Source organism: Hippoglossus stenolepis, chromosome 7, assembly GCF_022539355.2.
Source record: "Hippoglossus stenolepis isolate QCI-W04-F060 chromosome 7, HSTE1.2, whole genome shotgun sequence".
NCBI classification, from domain to species: domain Eukaryota; kingdom Metazoa; phylum Chordata; class Actinopteri; order Pleuronectiformes; family Pleuronectidae; genus Hippoglossus; species Hippoglossus stenolepis.
The window spans coordinates 4,973,015-4,991,142 of record NC_061489.1 but is presented as its reverse complement, the minus strand read 5'-3'; positions in this window follow the sequence as shown (position 1 = coordinate 4,991,142).

The window sequence follows — 18,128 nt, the reverse complement described above, 5'->3', positions numbered from 1 at the left end:
TGAAAGGATGTTTCGGGGCACTCCTGTTAGTGCTCATGGAGTCATAATGAGGTGACGCTGTAAGAAGATAAAGGGCTGCGAAAAGTAGCGTACAGAATCCTCAGGCAAGTCCTTTAACCACAGCTACAGAGATGCTGGTGTGCATACATTTCGAAATGTATGTGAAATAGCTGAATGCAAAATGAAACATAAGGCTAAAAGTTATATTTAATACAAAAAAAAACATTAATCATGAACTGAAAATATGATGAAGCGTGCAATAAACTTCACTTTAACAGCCTTTTTTTATTAGTGTAAATGGTGCATTTTCTGCTGTCAAAGCATAAAAACAGATTTATAAGTTTCTCCTTCTGTCAGAGAATGTGTGCACGTTTAGCTCCTCTGACCTTGCATACACTAAAACCGTTATGTAGAGAGAGGAATTACCCTGAGTAGACAGTTAGAGGAAGCCTATAGGGACACAAACTCCAACGCTGCTGTGAACAGAGGACACACCTGACCTTCTGCCCTCTGCCCGTAGCCCTTGGTTCCAATCCAAGAAGGTGTGGTGTTGATCTTTGCGGATGGGATTAAAGGTGGAGTTATGATTCTACTGCAAATGCAGATTATGCAAATGTCTCCGCAAACCCAAACAGATAAGTGGGTCATGGGTAACCATAAGTCATAGAGACTCTATAGAGTGGAACTGTAACACACACACCTCTAGAATATCAGCTGTACTGTAAATGCCTGTCAAGCAAGTTGATTGGTTGATGTAATTCCTGGCCCCAGACGGGTTTGAGACAGAGGAAAATACATTATATATGCAAACATATCCAAGCAATTCCCCCTTGTGCACGATTCCCTACATTAGGCCTGGAGAAGCATAACTCCTGCCGTGGTAGCATAACCATCATAAATTCATGTAATATAGTGTCAACTGAAAATGAAGCTACTCATAAGTTAGTAGGGGAAAAGGGTGACTGAGGTGGGATCCACCTAATTTGTTGTTTTGTTGTAATTCATAAAAATAAAATATGGATTTGTTATATTTGATCACTTTTGTATCTAACAAGGTCACTGCTTGATTTTAGTGGGTTTGCCAGGTTCCTGCCTCTGCAACAGAACTTTCTCTGTAATATATCCCCCTGTAAATCATTTTGTAACATTGTTAAGAACTCTATGAACTATGAACAACGTTTATTATCACTTGTTTGCTTTGTCACTGCAAGTATTTGACCTCAAGTTTAGGTGAGTTTTATGTAGAACTTGAAACAGTCTCAAGGTCACACTGTAACGCTGTTTTGAGAACAAGTAAACCAGCTCACTGAAGTTCCTTCACCTTCAGAGAGACCTTCTCCGTTCTCGATCCTTTAACTTGAGGTTGACCTCGAGCAGTTCCTCTTTCGCAGAGTGCAGTGTGGTGGAGTCTCCACACACGTGACAGATCACCAACCCAGGCTCAGTTTGTGGAGAGTAGCATGGTAAATAACTGGAGATGTTTTAATGACATCATGTTGATGTATTTTATGATGTAAATTAATTGAATTAACTACCTTTATGTTATGTACAGTTTCTGCTACAGTGTCAACATTGTTATTTTTATTATCATTCCATACATGAGTGGTGCCACTGAAGTCTTTGTGTGTGCTGCAGTGTTTTGTCATATTCCTGACATCGAACCACTTCATCTTCCCCTCTGTCAGAGTTCTTATTAGACACGACAGTGTTCACAACACTTATCACCTTTCCCACCCCACACTGTCATTTTCAAGACAGTGTTTGGCTCATCCCATTCAGCCCTACCTCGGCGGTTTCTTTTCAAGTTTCTTTTCCTTTAAAAGAAAGTCTCGTTCACATACACACAGGCAGACGTAAATCAGATAGAATATTCATCGTTGTTTATTAATTGCTTATTATTGATTGTGACTTTCTTGTGATTACAGGCAGTTCAGATTAAGAGCCTATCCCGCTCATGCTTTAGATAAATGAGGCACCTGGTGAATAGCAACAACCCAGTTAAGGTCAGGTGAGGATGTTCGTATGATTCTTTGAAAACCTGAAGTTCAGCCTTGTGCCCGGGCCACACTGGGTGCGTGTGCGGCCAAGTGATGGCTGTATCGCTGATTAGTTGTGTCTCGCTTGTGTCTGTTGTTTACTCAGGGAGAGTATCTGCTACGGAGCTTCTACAGACTACAGCTACTACTGTATTTCCTCCATTAATAGTAGGCTTATGTTCTCAACTTAATGCCGAGACTCTACAGTATGAAGCTGTGCATATTTCAGTCCTACGGAAATAACAATAAAAACCAAATCAAGGGAAGGCAAAGGGATATTTTCAATCTTTGCAACATATTAAATGGATTCTTCAGTTTGCAGAGACAATAAGCAAGACCCCGACTCTCAAGAGGAGACGCACATCTCACGGAGGCAGTGTGGCCACTCTATAACATAGATGCCGAAATAATAAGCAAGACATTCTGCTATGAACACGAGCCGCTCACACATCCAGTGTGGCCCGGGCACGAGAGATAAAGTGAGAAGTTCAGACATCCGGAGGGAGCTGGTGCTCCCTTTCGTCAAAAGGGGACAGTTGAGGTTGTTCGGGCATCAGGGCCTCCCCCCCTTTGGAGGTTTAATAAGAATGCCCAACTGGGAGGAGACTCGCTGGAGGGATTACATACCCCATCTGGCCGAGGAACGTCTCAGGATCCCCGAGGAAGATGTGGAAAGCATGGCTAGAGAGAGGGATGTCTGGGATATCCTACTTGGCCAGCTAACTCATCCAAAGCTCCGATAACTGGACAACAATGGATGAATGGATGGATATACTGTATATTTTTAAAGAAATCAGGGACAATTTGGCTCCAGTATCTTGACCAAGCATCCTTCGACCTGTGAAGTGCAGGAGCCAGGTATTGAACCACAGACCTTCCAATTAATAGACTGACCCGCTCTTCCTCCTGGCCCACAGCCGCCACTGAAAAGAACAGTCGTCCTGACATATTTTGATGTTCTACTATGTGGCCCACAGACAGCACGCCCAGAAAATCTCTGGAAATGTCACATCAAGGAACACAGTGTTTTAGTGAGTGCAGCTCACAATGTGGTTCGAGGGAAAACTCAGTTTGCAGACTGGACAGAAACTTAACACTTTTAAACATAACAGCATGAAGCACGAGCAACACAGGGACAAATACACTGATGACATTGCAGCACCAAATACCTTATGTTTGCATTTAGTAAATGTTGTACTTGGTACAGTGTGTAGCTTACTTATCAAGGCAAATATTGATTATAAGAAAATCATTTTAATTAAAAACAAAACATGTAATGAATTAGATTCCTTGACAACCTTCATTTTAATTAATATTGATCACTACAAGCCATGTGTTCAATATTAAATAAATATAAAAAGAAGGAATTATGATATACTAACATGAATAAACTATAGTCACCAATAAGCCAACACTTATATGTCATGGCATTTTCACATTACCTCCAAAGAGTTTATTTAAATGACTTTAATATTGTTTTTTATTCTAAATTACCCATTTTCAAAAGTTTATTTTTATTTTGTAGTGGCATTTTCACAGTGAAACAAACATGAAGAGTAATATTGCAGCAGTGTGGTTTTCTGCATGGAAGGTGAGGAAGGAGACGTTAGTGTCAGTCAAAGTCAAAATATGAAATAAAAAGTCACATTATGTGTCATACAAGAAATATAAATATATTTCTGTAATAAAATGTATATTGCATTAAAAAAAATAAACGTTATCTTAAACAACTTCACAATTCGTTCATTTATTTATGTTTTATGATTTCCATTCATTTATGTTCTAATGTCTTATCTTTTTATTTTTTAAATACACCAAAACTTATTTTTAAACATTCTTATTGCATCTGCAACATTCAATTTTCATAGTTTTTTTTCATTGTTCAATCTTGTACTCTTTGGGACTCCACACTATGTAAACCATCTCTGTGCATTTCTTAGAGTTCATGTGGGATGATGTCAGACATCAATCTAAGAAAGAATCAGCCATGGACGGAGTGATGAAAGAACGAGAGAGAGATAATAAGACGGATAAAGACAATTATAGCTGTGTAAAGGACGGGTGATTAAAAAGGGGGATGACAAACAGAGGAGATGGGAAAAAATGAGCCATGCGTCTTTATCAGTTCACACTGTGAAACAGCGAGCCCCCTCCTTTTCTTTCCCAAGTTTTTTCTCCTCCTCTTCTCCCCTTCTCTCTGCTGTCTCTGTATTTTTCCACACCACTTCCTGCTCCTTCCATCTCTGCTATTTAAACCTCTTCCCTTTTTCATTCGGCCTTTCTCTGCTGTCAACCTGCTTTGCCATCTCTCTTCTTTCTCCCGACCTTTCACTTCCTCTTTCTGCTGTGTAGGCCTTTTTCCTCCTCTCGTTCAACTTCTGGTCTGTCTTTTCCATCACTCCATCCTATCTCTTTCTTGGCCACTCATCCCTCTGTTTCCCCCCTTCTCTGTTTTTCTCCCTCCCTCTTGCCCTCCTCTTTCTCTCTAACCCTTTTTCTCTTGCTGGGTGTCATTGCTCCCCTGCTGGAGTCTGGCAGTAGAAATGACTAAATGAGTAATGGGAGATTATTGCTGATATCAATGCAAAGCAGCTCCCTCACTGTTCTCACACACACACACACACACACACACACACACACACACACACTTCCTGAAGACCCTAACCTGAGCTTAACCCTAACCCTAAAACCATGTCTTCACTTGAGATTTGAATGATTCACATTAAGCATGTGATTAACTTTTTTGTGCACAAGAGAAGTCCCTTTAACATAACCCATTCCCCCTATCACGCCTTCATGTCTTTGCACACCAAGTCTGTATTTGTCTTCAAAAAATTTGTCAAAGGTTTTTAAACATAAATATGACGTTGCACTGTCTGTCACATTGTGTCTCTTCCCAGTTTGTGGTTTGTGCCCTGTTAAACACTAATAAAGGCTAATAACATATCGGCCTTGTGTTTGTGTGTGTGTGTTTCCTCACCTGAGACAAACTGGCAGCCGCTCTTTCGGATCAATTGGACACGGAAATGTGTTTACTTCTTTCTAATATGCAGTCTCAGTGCTGGCAGCAGTGCACTGACATCCTGGGTTGAGGGAAGTTGGAGGGCGGTGGAGATGAGCTGCTTGTGGAGAGGAGCTCTGTGTGGTGAGCGTGGCGGGCACAGAGTCACGCAGACCAACAGGCAAACATGAGGTGATCCTGCAGCACAAAGAGATCCAGGTTACCCAGAGAGAATTACAGGAGGACAAATCAGAACAAACAACTGTAAACTGACGGAAGCAATGATTTGGCGAAGAGCGGGTGAAGAGCCGGAGCAGACATCGTGCGAGGCTGAAGAGTGGACGAATGGCAGGTGTGGAGACAGATTGGCAATCAGGCAGCCGGGAGGTTGTGTGGAGCGCCACGCCCACTCCGCGGCACCAACACACATGCATACCCAGAGAGAGACACACAGGGGGACAGGACACATGGGGACAAAGGGAGAGAGAAGAAACCACGTCGCTGAGACCCTGATAGATTGACCATTTGATTATATACTTTGAAGGAGTGAATATGGCCTTGATAGGAGAATAATGCAGTGATTTGAATGAGGTGACAGCTTTAGTCTGTTGTATTGTGCCAGGCTGTACGAGAAAGCCCATTTGAATTGACTGTAGATGTAAGTGGCGATATCATGGCATCCCTCCACTGGGTTGGAGCTGCTGATGCATAAAATATTCTACAATTTTCTGTCTGTTTAATCACTGAATATCCAAGTTTGGCTCTTACATTAAAATTAAAATTAAAATTAACATTGAATAAATTATGTTTTTTTTCTAGAAGTATTACCCAACCTACAGTGGCTCGAATACACTGTTGTACACACAAAACCCCACAAAGTAAGACAAATAAACTGCTACACTGCTAAAATGATGTATCTCAAATAGTGTGAAACAGGTTTTTTATAACTGTTAGCAACAGTCAAGTTGACTTTGTGGACAAGTTAACCTTTTTACGACAAAGGCGATAGTCCTGAAGGATTGCTTAATTTATTTTGAATGTTATTGGTTTGTAGAAAAACATATCACAAAATAGAAGCAACATAAGTAGTAGAAAAAAACAATATAAATATGCAGTAACATAAATTAAAGATAGATGAAATAGATTAATTTTCTGTCCATAGTAAGATATAACCCAAATCCGAAATCTGGTGGGATGGGTAACTAAGTGCATATATTAAAAAAAATCTTCAACAAATACCCAATAACTTCTGAACTTTTCATAATATATAGACGAGCTGTGCCATGAGATTCGCAGAATTTTGTTTTTCTTGAAACTGGTTTTAAGCATGACCACCAACCAGGGGCGGGGCCGGGGGGGCTCTAGCTCCGGCTGAAATCTGATTGGTCCCTGTCGTGCCCCTGTCCTTAAATAAAACCAGTGATGTTTGGCTTTGCTCTTATCATGAGTCAAATGTGCACCTTACTGAATGAGGAATTGTGCCTGGATGCTGGACTTACAAATGGCCCCTCTGTGTAAATCGTGGCCCCTGAACGGCCCCGGATTTAGAACATCATAGAAGCACCTGCCAACATTGGTATCGATTGTGCCTTTGGGGCATGAGACATAGAGAAGGCGAGGGAAACCTGCCCACCACTCTCAGGCAAATGTAATGTATACAGTACATACAGTACAGGGAGCACGGCCATGTTTACAACACAGAACTGAATGACTCTTGCTATCGGATATTTGATTGTATTATTATGGAATGGAGCCATAATTGCTCCATCAGCTTAATGTCACTGTGGTCAGTGTTTAGAGGAGGACCCTCCATCTTTCTCTGCACAGTTTGGACTGTGGATGTGTCACTTTGTGCTGAAATATCCACACTGAAAACAAAGAACTTCAGATAATCAATGAGGACTCCATGCTCTCACTGATACAGCTCCACTTCAGGATTTAGTTTGAAAACAATATACCTCCTCCAGCCTTAATATACAGCACAACATCATAATCCCCTGCACCCCCGATCTATATCTTTGCTATTCTCCCACCTTGTAAATAAATGCAAAATAAGAAATAACTAACACTATATGTGGAGGTCTTTCACTTTGCTCCAGCTGGATCATTACTTGTAGACTTGATTTATTATCCTCGGAAAGAAAATATCCCTTCTGCATCTCCGATTCCATTTGTGCAATGGATGGCAGATTTGTGTCGGCATATAGAATAACCTTAGGGTTTACGATCTCCTCTTTGGGCAACAGATTTATTCCTAGTGCAGATATTCTAATAATCAAACATCTATTCTGCTCCTGAAACCTTCATCGCGCACGTTGTGGTTTCACTTCAGCTATCATTAACATTTGAACGCTCCATATTTATTATTCAGTATATCTTGGCCTGACAAGTGAGTTGACAGAAAACTCAGCCACATCGGCTTTTGCGCCCACAGCACCTGTTATGAATACTGATGAAATGGTGCACGAGGAGGTGCAGGGGATTCAATATCTGGATGCATTTGAGGGAAGGATCCGTAGAAGTAATCATGTGTTCGAACATTGCATCTTGCAGATGTCCTCTCTGGCTGCAGGTGTCTCGCCTGGATGTTGGTAATAATATGTACATTGCTTTCTGACAACATCATAATTTCAAACCTCTTGAGAGATGCAGAGTATATAATTTGAATCATAATCCATGTGGGCCTGTGATTATATTACACACAAGGAGCGACAGACACACACTCAAATGGTTGTGTTGAAATCCATTTTGCTACAACTCTGTCTGTTTTCCTTTCTCTTTGTTATATGTGTGTAAACTGTAAATGTCTTCTTTCAATTTCAATTTGCTTTTACTGGTAAAACAATGACTATGGGAACAGATAGCTTCATTTCCCTTGATTCTGGAAGTATGTCCCATCTTCACAAAGTGTCTGTGGAGTTCAGCCGGGGACTTGGGTTCTTAGTCACCTGTGTTACCAAGGCCCTTCTGTCCTGATTACTCAGTTTGACTGGGCAGTCACGCTTTGTGACCAATACATGCCTGGTTCCTCTACACTTCAATCTAAGATTCATGGAGGACATGTTGTAGCCTTCATCAGATCTGTACCTTGATATCATCTTATCCCTGAGCTCTTTAGGCAGCTCCATTGACCTCATAGCTTGGTTTTTGCTCTGATAAACATGATCAGCTGTGAGGTCCCCTATATAAAGGGTGTGTCCCTTTAAAACTCATGTCCAGTCAATTGAATTGATCACAGGTGGCCTTCGTATTTGGTGCAGAAACATCTTAGAGATAATCAAGAGAAATTGCCTGACCTCAATCTCAACGGTCTTAATGTGATATTTCAAATTTTCCTTTCTAATATAATTTTTACAAGTATTTTAAAAATAAAAATTCTACAAAAAAATTCTACATTATCATTATGGGATATGGAGTGTAGCCTAAAGACAGTTTATTTGTGTGTATGAGTGCAGTGCCCATTCTACACTGGTCTGTTTGCTTGGCCAGTGGTTCTGCTGGTTTCCGCTTTCTTTCGGAGATGTGAAGCCACCGCTGCCGCACAAAGAGCTGTTCATGAACAGTTCAGTGAGGATTGACTCAGTACACTGAACCCCGGACTGGAGAATCGGTTGTTGTTGTTGCTGTCGCCACGAAATAAAGCCTTCGTCATTGACAATGTTACTTGTGTTGAGTCCCAGCCGCCGCTGCTACACAGCGCCGGTCCCCTGTTTATCCATTTCTCGTGTCCAAATCACACCAAATTGTGCACTTCCTCTGGCCCTTAACAATACATGTCAAGTGTGAAGCTGATAAGATGAAAAGTTCCTGAGATATGTGAGTCACATACAGACAGAGATTTCTGGAATTAGTAGATGTTTTAGTAGATAGAAGAAATGCTCACTACTATTATGATCTTCTTTGAAATACACAGGAACTTGGCACGCAATGATGTACAGTTACTTTTAGTATTTTAATGTTGTGACAATCTGTCTGCATCAATGTCACCCTCTTCACATTCTCAGCTGAAAGTAAAGGAAGGAAGAAAGAGAGCTGGAGGAAGAGGAGGAAGAAGAAGATGAGTCCCAGGGTGACTGGGCCTAATTGAAATGAATTCTGACTAAAGCAATGACTTTAATGACATTTTGAATCCAGGACTGGAGTAATGACATGGACAGGCCCCGAGGGAGAGCGGCACTTTAAAAAGCTGGAGCGAGAGAGAGGACGAGAGGGAAGAGAGACATAAGGAGAGGCAATAGAGGAGACGCGAGACAAAAAGGGAGAGGTTGGAGAGGTTAAGTTTGGAGAGAGGGTATTTATTAAGAGACCCACGGGAGACGGAGGAAGCCAGAGAGACACATAAAGAAAAAGAGATGGAAGAGTTTACAACTGGAGTGAGAGAGAAAGAGACTTTAAAAATACATCGAGGGAGAGAGGAGTTTTTTTTCTTTTACTTTTCATCGGGCCGTCATGCTATTTCTCCTTTTAGCTCATTCCCCAGACTGCGAGACACTGTCGATAGGTCAACCTTATGAAATCACCATCCGAGACTCTGAGTCAAACCAACTGAGGCCTCAGCACCAGAAAATATGGTAAAGCTCTGCTCTGTGATCAAATATTAATCACCTAATGACATATTCATGAGGCTAAAATCTAATATTGTTTTTCTTTGAAAAGATTATATCACCACATTGCCGTGAGTTGCGTTGTAAAGAATAAAGTGCTTTTGTTTTCACAAATCACACCTTTCAGCAGATTTTAAAGTCCGACTGAGAGAGAGTCCCACGTGTCCACGGGTAAGACTACCTTAGGTTCTTTGGAGTGGTGTCCCCAAGTTTGGTAAAGCAGAGCAGCATCAAGTATGAGGAGTCATATAGTAAGTATCTACATCTATTTACTGATTCCAGAAACCTCTGTCTGTGTGTGACTCACATATCTCAAGAACTGTTCATCTTATCATCTTTATACTTGATATGTGTATTGTTAAGAGCCTAAGGAAGAGCAGCAACGAACTTGGTGCAATTTGGACATGTGATGCTTTCAATGTTATTAAAATAATTAAAAAACAGGCGACCAGCTCTGTGTAGCAGCGGCGGCTGGGACGCCTCATCATGACTAACTTTCACAACAAAGGCAGCAACAACTGATTCTCCAGTTCGGGGTTCTGTTGACTGAGTCCAGCAGCCAGTCTTTACTTACTGCAGATCAAGTACTGCAAGTCACTCTTACAGTTTCAGAAAGAAAGCTGCGACCAAACCATTCCAAACAGGCAGGTTTGAAATGGGCTCTGCACCAGTTAATCCAAATGTGGGTAAAACAGATGAAACAAATTGGCTGTAAGGTATTAGGAGTGGGCAGCTGTGGCTCAACAGAGAGGGTCTTCCACTAAGCAGAAGGTTGGTGGTTGATCCAGTCTCCAAGTGTCCCCAGGCAAGATACTAAACCTATTGCTCCTGACGGTTGTGCCAGCTGCGTATGAATAGTGTGTGGGGAAATAGTGCTGCATATAGAAGCCCTGTATGAATGTGACCTATACTGTAAAGCATTTTGAGTGGTTGATAATCTCTAATTTTAGGATTTAGGATTTGAGTTCATTTGGTAACACCAAAGGCTAAATGCATTTAACATCGCATCTCCCTTCATTACAAACAAACACTGCAATATCTGTTTTACCAGTTCAACCAATGTGAAGCAGCAGCATTAGAAAATGGCAGATTTGCATTAAGCATTAAGTCATTTAATACAGCTCTGATAAAGTGAGTCTGAAATCAACCAGATCAAATCTAATAGAGTAATGACAGATTAACATGCTGCAGCAGGTTCTTTGATTTCACTGTGCATGAGGACATGTTGGCCACTGACAATGAAAAGTACACGAGGACACACTATTTAACAGTTATTGCCTAAGAATACAAATAACTTGTATACAAAGTGGGTTTTCCATTTCAAGAAATGTGATTTAAGGTAAGATACAAATTAACTCAAAAAAAAAATAGCTATAAATAAATGTACTACTTTGCACATTAGACATTCCTACCTCCTGTGTGTGGTGGAGCGGGATTCAGTGTAAAAGCTTCAGTCCATGAGCAGATTTGAAACATGGTACCGCTGTAACTAGCTCCTTATCCGTGCAACACAGTTTAATACCTATAATAAATTGTAACACTCTTTTGTTCCTCATCCCATTACACTGCTTAATCAACAGAGAAGGTGATAACCTATTCACCTGCCTCCAAATGCACCCCCTCCCGGACACACACACACACACACACACACACACACACACACACACACACACACACACACACACACACACACACACACTATAGGGACTATTGCTATTGACAAATGTCTGTGCAAATGGACAATCAAGACTTATCTCATCATTCAGTGACTCCGAAAATAAAGAGCACAGAGAGACCTTTACATCGGTTCATATGATACCAAACGAGATTCAGAAATTAGCAACATTTATTTCCTTTCATTGTCTGTGATTTAATGTTTCAAAAGTCCAAACAACTCCTGTGATGCTTTCATATAAAACCATTTCCCTTTACCCTAATGCTCTAAATGAGTATTCATTCTATGAACGACTGAACACCATTAAAAACCAAGCTGCAACTTTTTATTTAGTGCACAGCATTTGAACTGCGCCTCATCATTTGCCTCTCCAATGATTGACTTTAATACACCAGTACAGCGGGACATTATTCTACTTACCTGGTGAATAAAAGAGACGACCAATGGAGCATTAATGAGACGAGGCTCCTAAAAAATAATGAGAGTGAAACAGATACAAAGACAGCTGTAAGAATTGAAATGGTCTCTTCAATCATGTGGAAAGTAGCACAAATTAAAGTTGGCAGTGTGCACTTTATCCTCATAAAGATATGTCATTTCATATTAATACTAATATGAATATGCAGCCAAAATATGATAAAATAGGGCTGCTGTTCAAACTGAATGTGAAGTCAACACAAGTTGCTGTGTGTGTACAAAAGGGTGTGTCAAAGCATAATATATATAAATGTATGTATATACAGTATATACACAAAGAGTAAGACTGAATCCACTTACTAATTTCACAAAAGTCTGTACCATTCTCCAGTTCAGCTTCACACTTGGCATGTGGAGTGTAAGTGGTCAGAGAAAGTGCAGTGCCAAGTTTGGTGCAATTCGTTCAATATTAATAAAAACAAATATTAACAAACAGAGATAAACCAGCGCTCTCTAGCAGTCAGTGTGTCAGTGGTGGGGGGTGGGGCCGTGTGCCTTCAATCTGTAGACCGAGTTGAAGAAGTCTTCTTCTACGTCCTCAGTTAAAGTAAAGCAGTATTTGAATTGGCATCAAACCGGTCAAACTTTTCAACCGATCTTTTGATTATTTCACTTTTCACCATAATAGACTGAGATAGACATACAGGGCAGTCAGGGGAGGGGATCTCCGTCGTGACGACAAAATTCATAGAAACGATCTTTAGCAAGTCTTCAAAGTAAAAGCACCTCGTTCGTTCAGTTGCTTTATATCGAGCTGAATTATAGAGCATTTATTTTGAAAAGTTGGGAACCTGGGTCTGAAGATTGAGTCGATTTCTTAACATCGCCTCTAAAAAAGCTGACATGCCATGTATGAACAAATAACAACAGTTAAGTAAATCATTCAAATGTCTTTATAAACCACACGTGCACAGTAATAGTAATTTCAGTTTCATTTATGAAAAATATCGACTATAAAATCTTCTTTGCAGATAAATCAGGTAGGATGAACAAAACATTTTCCAACTTCCCTCTGCACCTGTTTATAAAAAGCTCTGCACACATGGAAGCACTAAAAAGTGACGGTCTATTGTAGAACTGTTGGAGGAGGACCCGCTGAGGACAAGAAAATGATTCTGATGTAGCTCCGGAGCATCGACACAGGACAAGAGCAGGTTTCGAACAGGCACTGCACCAGTCCCTTAAATAAGAACACAATACTACCTACAAATACTCACATTCTGCAATATGTGAACTTTCTGTGCGTGTGATTGGTGAATGGTGATATAAAATGCAAAAGTCCTTGTTCTTGGCTTGTTTCCCACTCACATGATGCCAGAGGGTGTTTGAAACAGTGGGGAGACTTTTAGAATGCATGTTCCTTTAATTCCATATCAACCTAAAACATGTGAAGCTTAAATGTGCTCTGGATCGGGTGCTCTTATTTTGATGGTCCCAGGGCAAAATTCTAAATTCAACAGAACCCAAGTCTCTTAATCACCATTATCAGAGGAAACACCAGCATTTGGTTGGTGACGCCGTTTAACACAGACCAGTGCTTAATGTTTTTGACTCTTTGAAGGTGAAATACGATTAGGATGTCGATATGCAAAGTCCAAAATTCTGTCTATTATTTGAGGTCTGCAGTATTGTGAAAAAAAACATTTGCAAATTAAAAGTCAGTGCGGGTTTAATTCAATTGCATCTTATAGTAGCTTAAAATTTGTTTCTTTTTCCAGAGCGTATTTCTTACTCGTTTTATTATGTTGAAAATGGACTCATCCAAATTGAGACTCACAATAAAAACGTGTTTTCTAAGAAGTATTTGTATTTTTTTTCTCCACACAGCACATGCAGCTGGATCTCTAAATTCTCACTCATTATTTATGAACCTTCTTTTTCTTGAACATTTTTTAGAGCATTCCTATCACCCATTCCTGTCTGTGCAGGCTCATGTGCAATCTGTTACACTGTATATATTTCTATTTACGTTTTTATAATTCTTTGTCTTTATATTGCATGTTATTTATTACATTTACGGATGCCTATTTTTTACTGTCCTTTTGTTTGCTGCTACACTGCGAATTTCCCCAATGCAGGACTAATATAGGATAATCTTAACAATGCCTTTATAATAGTGTCATACCAGGAAATGTATTGATAATCAGTGCTGCAACGTGTAGGGCCTGAATCCTCAGGTTACACAGGAACCGTGATGAAGCACCATCCATACGTGTGCTTCTCCTCATTAGTGATTCTGTGCATTTTCCTGCAAATAAACGTGTTCTAACTCATGCCGGTGATTAGTTAGCGCCTGCTTCCAGAATAGAGAAATCCTCTGAAAGTGACAGGTCGCACAAAGACGACACCGCGCCGCCATATTAATAGCGAGTCTCTTTTATGGGGTGAGGAGAAAAGACAAGGAAGGCCCCCTCTATTCAAGTAGTAATTGCTCACAGTTAATCATTGGTGCCTGCGTGTCATGAGACTGGGCAAATTTTGCTTTGGGGGGAAAATTAGAATGTGATTGTACAACAGCGGTCGCCACAAAAGTCAGCCGTCAAATTAAAGATAAGAGAAAGTAGTATGGGGATTTTATTGCACTGGATTCATTAGATTTCATAGATTGACACAGAAACTAATACACCTGGGAGGGCAATTTCAAGAGCCTTCGTTAAAGGGGAATACTGCTTAATTTCTGAATTCCCACATCGTTGGCGGCTGCCATTCTGCCCCCCCCCCTTTGCTCTTTAATTGATATTAGAACATTATCTCCCAACGGACAAAGTTTAACTGCAGATGTTGAGCTTCCTTCTGGGGAAGCGATTGTGAAGTGGAGGTTGCACAGAAGTCGCGTGTCGACGAGGAGACGGAGAGGAGAAGCTCGAGCGCTGTGAGGGCAATGTAATGCATTCAATTACACAGTTTAGGAATGAGCGGGCATCAGACGAGTGAGAACGTGGGAGTTGGAGATAATTGTGCGAGTTCCATTTTCTCATCCTTGTCCATCACGTGTAACGAGCCGGTGAACAGTGAATAAATCACGACTTACAGCTGCCACAGCACGTCTCTGAGAGAGTGAATATCTGTGATACAGAGATGATCTTACTGTCTCACTTTGACTCAAAGATGTGAAGTGCTTTACAGTGAACTTTATATAGAATATATACTGTATATATATATAGGTTGTATAGAACTATCCGTGTTCTGATGCAACTGTGCAGAGCTGTGTGTTAGTTCATCAGTTACAGTGGCACTGACACCATTTGAAATGTGGCATTGAAAATTCAAAAGGGCCGTATGTGTTCAGAGTTCTGCTCAAACAACCATCATTGTTATAACTTTCAGTTTGGGTTAGAGTCTCACCCAAGTCTGAAAAAAGCCCATCAAAGCCATAGAAAACGCTCCAGTTGTTTTCAGACAGTGAGTGGGGCTTTCTGTGGACGTCTTGTCGACTAATCAACGCCAATCACGGAAAACGTCCAAGAAGCACAAATTAGAAATTAGGTTTTTCCTCATTTAGCATACTTAAGAGTTTCAAGCAGCTTTTCATGTTTTGTTGATTGGCTTACTTGATTGTGCCTCCTCCCAAAATAAGATGAATGGATATTGTACGACCATATATCCATGGAAACAGCCTAAAACTGTCCTGCAGCCTAATCCACTTCACCAACAGTGGCTCTCTGTGCACCTGGAAAGTTGCAGGACGTATCTACTTCTTCACACTGTCTCATCAGTAGAGAAGGTCCAGGATTAATGAGCCAGTATCACACAGCATCCCCTTGTTTTCAATTTATGTAAATCTCTGTATTGTGTCTGGTCTGATGCAGCCTCCTAGTTACCTTCACCAAGGAGGTTGTTTTCTTCAGCATTATGCAAAGATTACTGAACCGATTTCCATTAAGTTTAATGGAGGGGTGGGGCATGAACCATCAATTTCTTGAATTTGTTTCACTCTCTTAACATGACAAATAGGATGTTAGCCTTGGTGGAGATATGTGCCCATTCTAGTGACAGATTGTTTCTAGTGTCAGTGAGAAAACACATGAACAAGCCTTCAGACCACTGGATAAAACAACTCCCGTCTTAAAGGCCTGACTATAGTAGTTCTGAATACAAGGCCAATAATATGAATGAAAACCTTTTTATTAAGATCAAATTAATGGTATGCCAGTCATGCGAGTCATGTCTCTGGTGGGAGTCAGAAAGGTGCTTAATGATTCAGTCAAACAAATTCCCTGCAGAATTAACTGAATATGCATAAACACGGTGATTGGGCTAAAACAAATCGGTCTATAATTTGCATTACTCACATCATCTGACACCTCGAGATTTTGATATGGTTACAGTTGGTTGAGTGTATTAAATATACTGTTTATTGACAAAGTACTATCTCTAGTGAGATACAGTCTCTGTCAGACGTGACAAATCCATGTGTATTCAGTTTTTTTTTTTAATGCTGTAAATGCGAAGTGATAATTATATGCTTTTAGAAAAGGTCATGTTAAAAAATAAGACTTTGATATTGATGTGATTGCTATTTAGAGGTGTGAAGGTGGTAATTACTGTTCACAGGAGGTCAGGCTGAAGATTTAAAAATGCAGGACAGCCTATAGTGAGGAGACAGGCACTGAAGTTTAGAACAGCAAGAGAGCTTGACAAGGAGACAAAAGACGTCTGAAGACATTGAGTGAAACAGTCTGGAGTAATGGGAAGCAACTGGAGGGTAATAAAGGATGTGTCTAACAGCTGGACAGGAGTCATGCTGGTGTTATTCTTTATTCATCCCCGAGCACGCAAGGGTGCGCTGGGGTCTGAGTTACAAAAACGTTGTCATCACAGGGTGTAAATGCTGCTTGATGCATCCATGTACCGACCAGTTTGTTGCGCACACTGAATTACAAGGACACCATATTATCCACACCAACCATACTCCAAGACTCCGACAAGGATAATAAAGAACAGATTTGAATATGTGGTGTCTGCTGTGTGTGTGACTGCAAAGGAGTATAGGACGTAGCAGGCGGTTTGTGGGGGGATGAGAAGGAGTGCCATCCACTTTAGTCCAAAATGACAAAAAAACTATCCTCGTTATTAATAACCTGCCAATCCTGCGATCCTCTCTCAGCCACCCCCCCATCTCCTATGAGAGAGACGGCAGCACGTCCACATCGATAATTTGTGTGAGCAGGTGCACGTCCTGCTGTTAATGTCGCTAACTGAATCCCAGGATTCTCAGTTTATTCTTAGAAGTGGAAACTGAATGGCGTTGAAAAGAACAGGAGGAAAGAACAGTTTGCAACAGTCTCTCACAAGAACAACCTGACCGTCAGCAGCACCAGGAGAAAGCCTGTCTGCGCCAATGGCCCTTAAAACATCCAGAACGATTGGCATCTTCACCAGGCAGGCTTTGGAGACCATCCCCCTGGTAAAAACGCCTCAAATTGCCTTCTGACGACAGGAATGATCAGATCAGGCCAAATACTCATCAATATAAGATAGTTGATCTGGTTTTTTAATATTATTTGCAAACATCATGAGTTTAAACACACTAAAGTTAGATAAAGGTCTATATTTGTTTAAAAGGGTAATCGTACAGCCTTGTCAAGTGGGTACTCTCATTCTTTTTGCTATGACATATCAAAACTTCACAATTAAACTTGACAGGGTCTTGTGTAAAACCCACTCGGACTGGTAAACACATTTAATACATTTTATTAAAGGGAACATGAAAACCATTTACAAGATGGTTCACACAAATGGGCTCTCACTCTCTGCGTCCGTGCGTGCGTGTGCGTGTGTGTGCCAGTCACTGCGGAAAATATATTCACGGTTGCATGTTCAAGGTTCATAAATCTCCGATTGGACATTGATTATATGTATATTTACTGTTTCTGTGCGCCATTTGATTCAGGGACACCCTTTGAGTGCCTGAACAATGCTGGTGTCCTTGCTCCAAACAAATGACTGTTGCTGGCGATGGAAACACTTAGCAACACTCACTGCAGCTCAGGAGGACGTAAATGGCTGCCTGCAGAATGGAGACTAGAGTGGACGGCTCTTCATAGAGAAACACCTGCGAGCATGTTCACCACATGTATGGTGCACACTATGCACACCACTTTTCTAGTATGGAGTCAAATAAGGGTCATTAATATTTGTAGCTTGTGAAACTTTTCATACAAGCACATACAGTGGAATTTTCTCTCTCTCTCTCTAACACACGCACACAGCATCTCTCTCACCTCCACAGAATGTGTACACAAACACTCAGAAGTAGGCAGAACTCTGGTGTTTTTAGCTAATTGAAGTGTTGAGTGAGTGTGTATTTCAGCACATTGCATCATTTGTCTTCC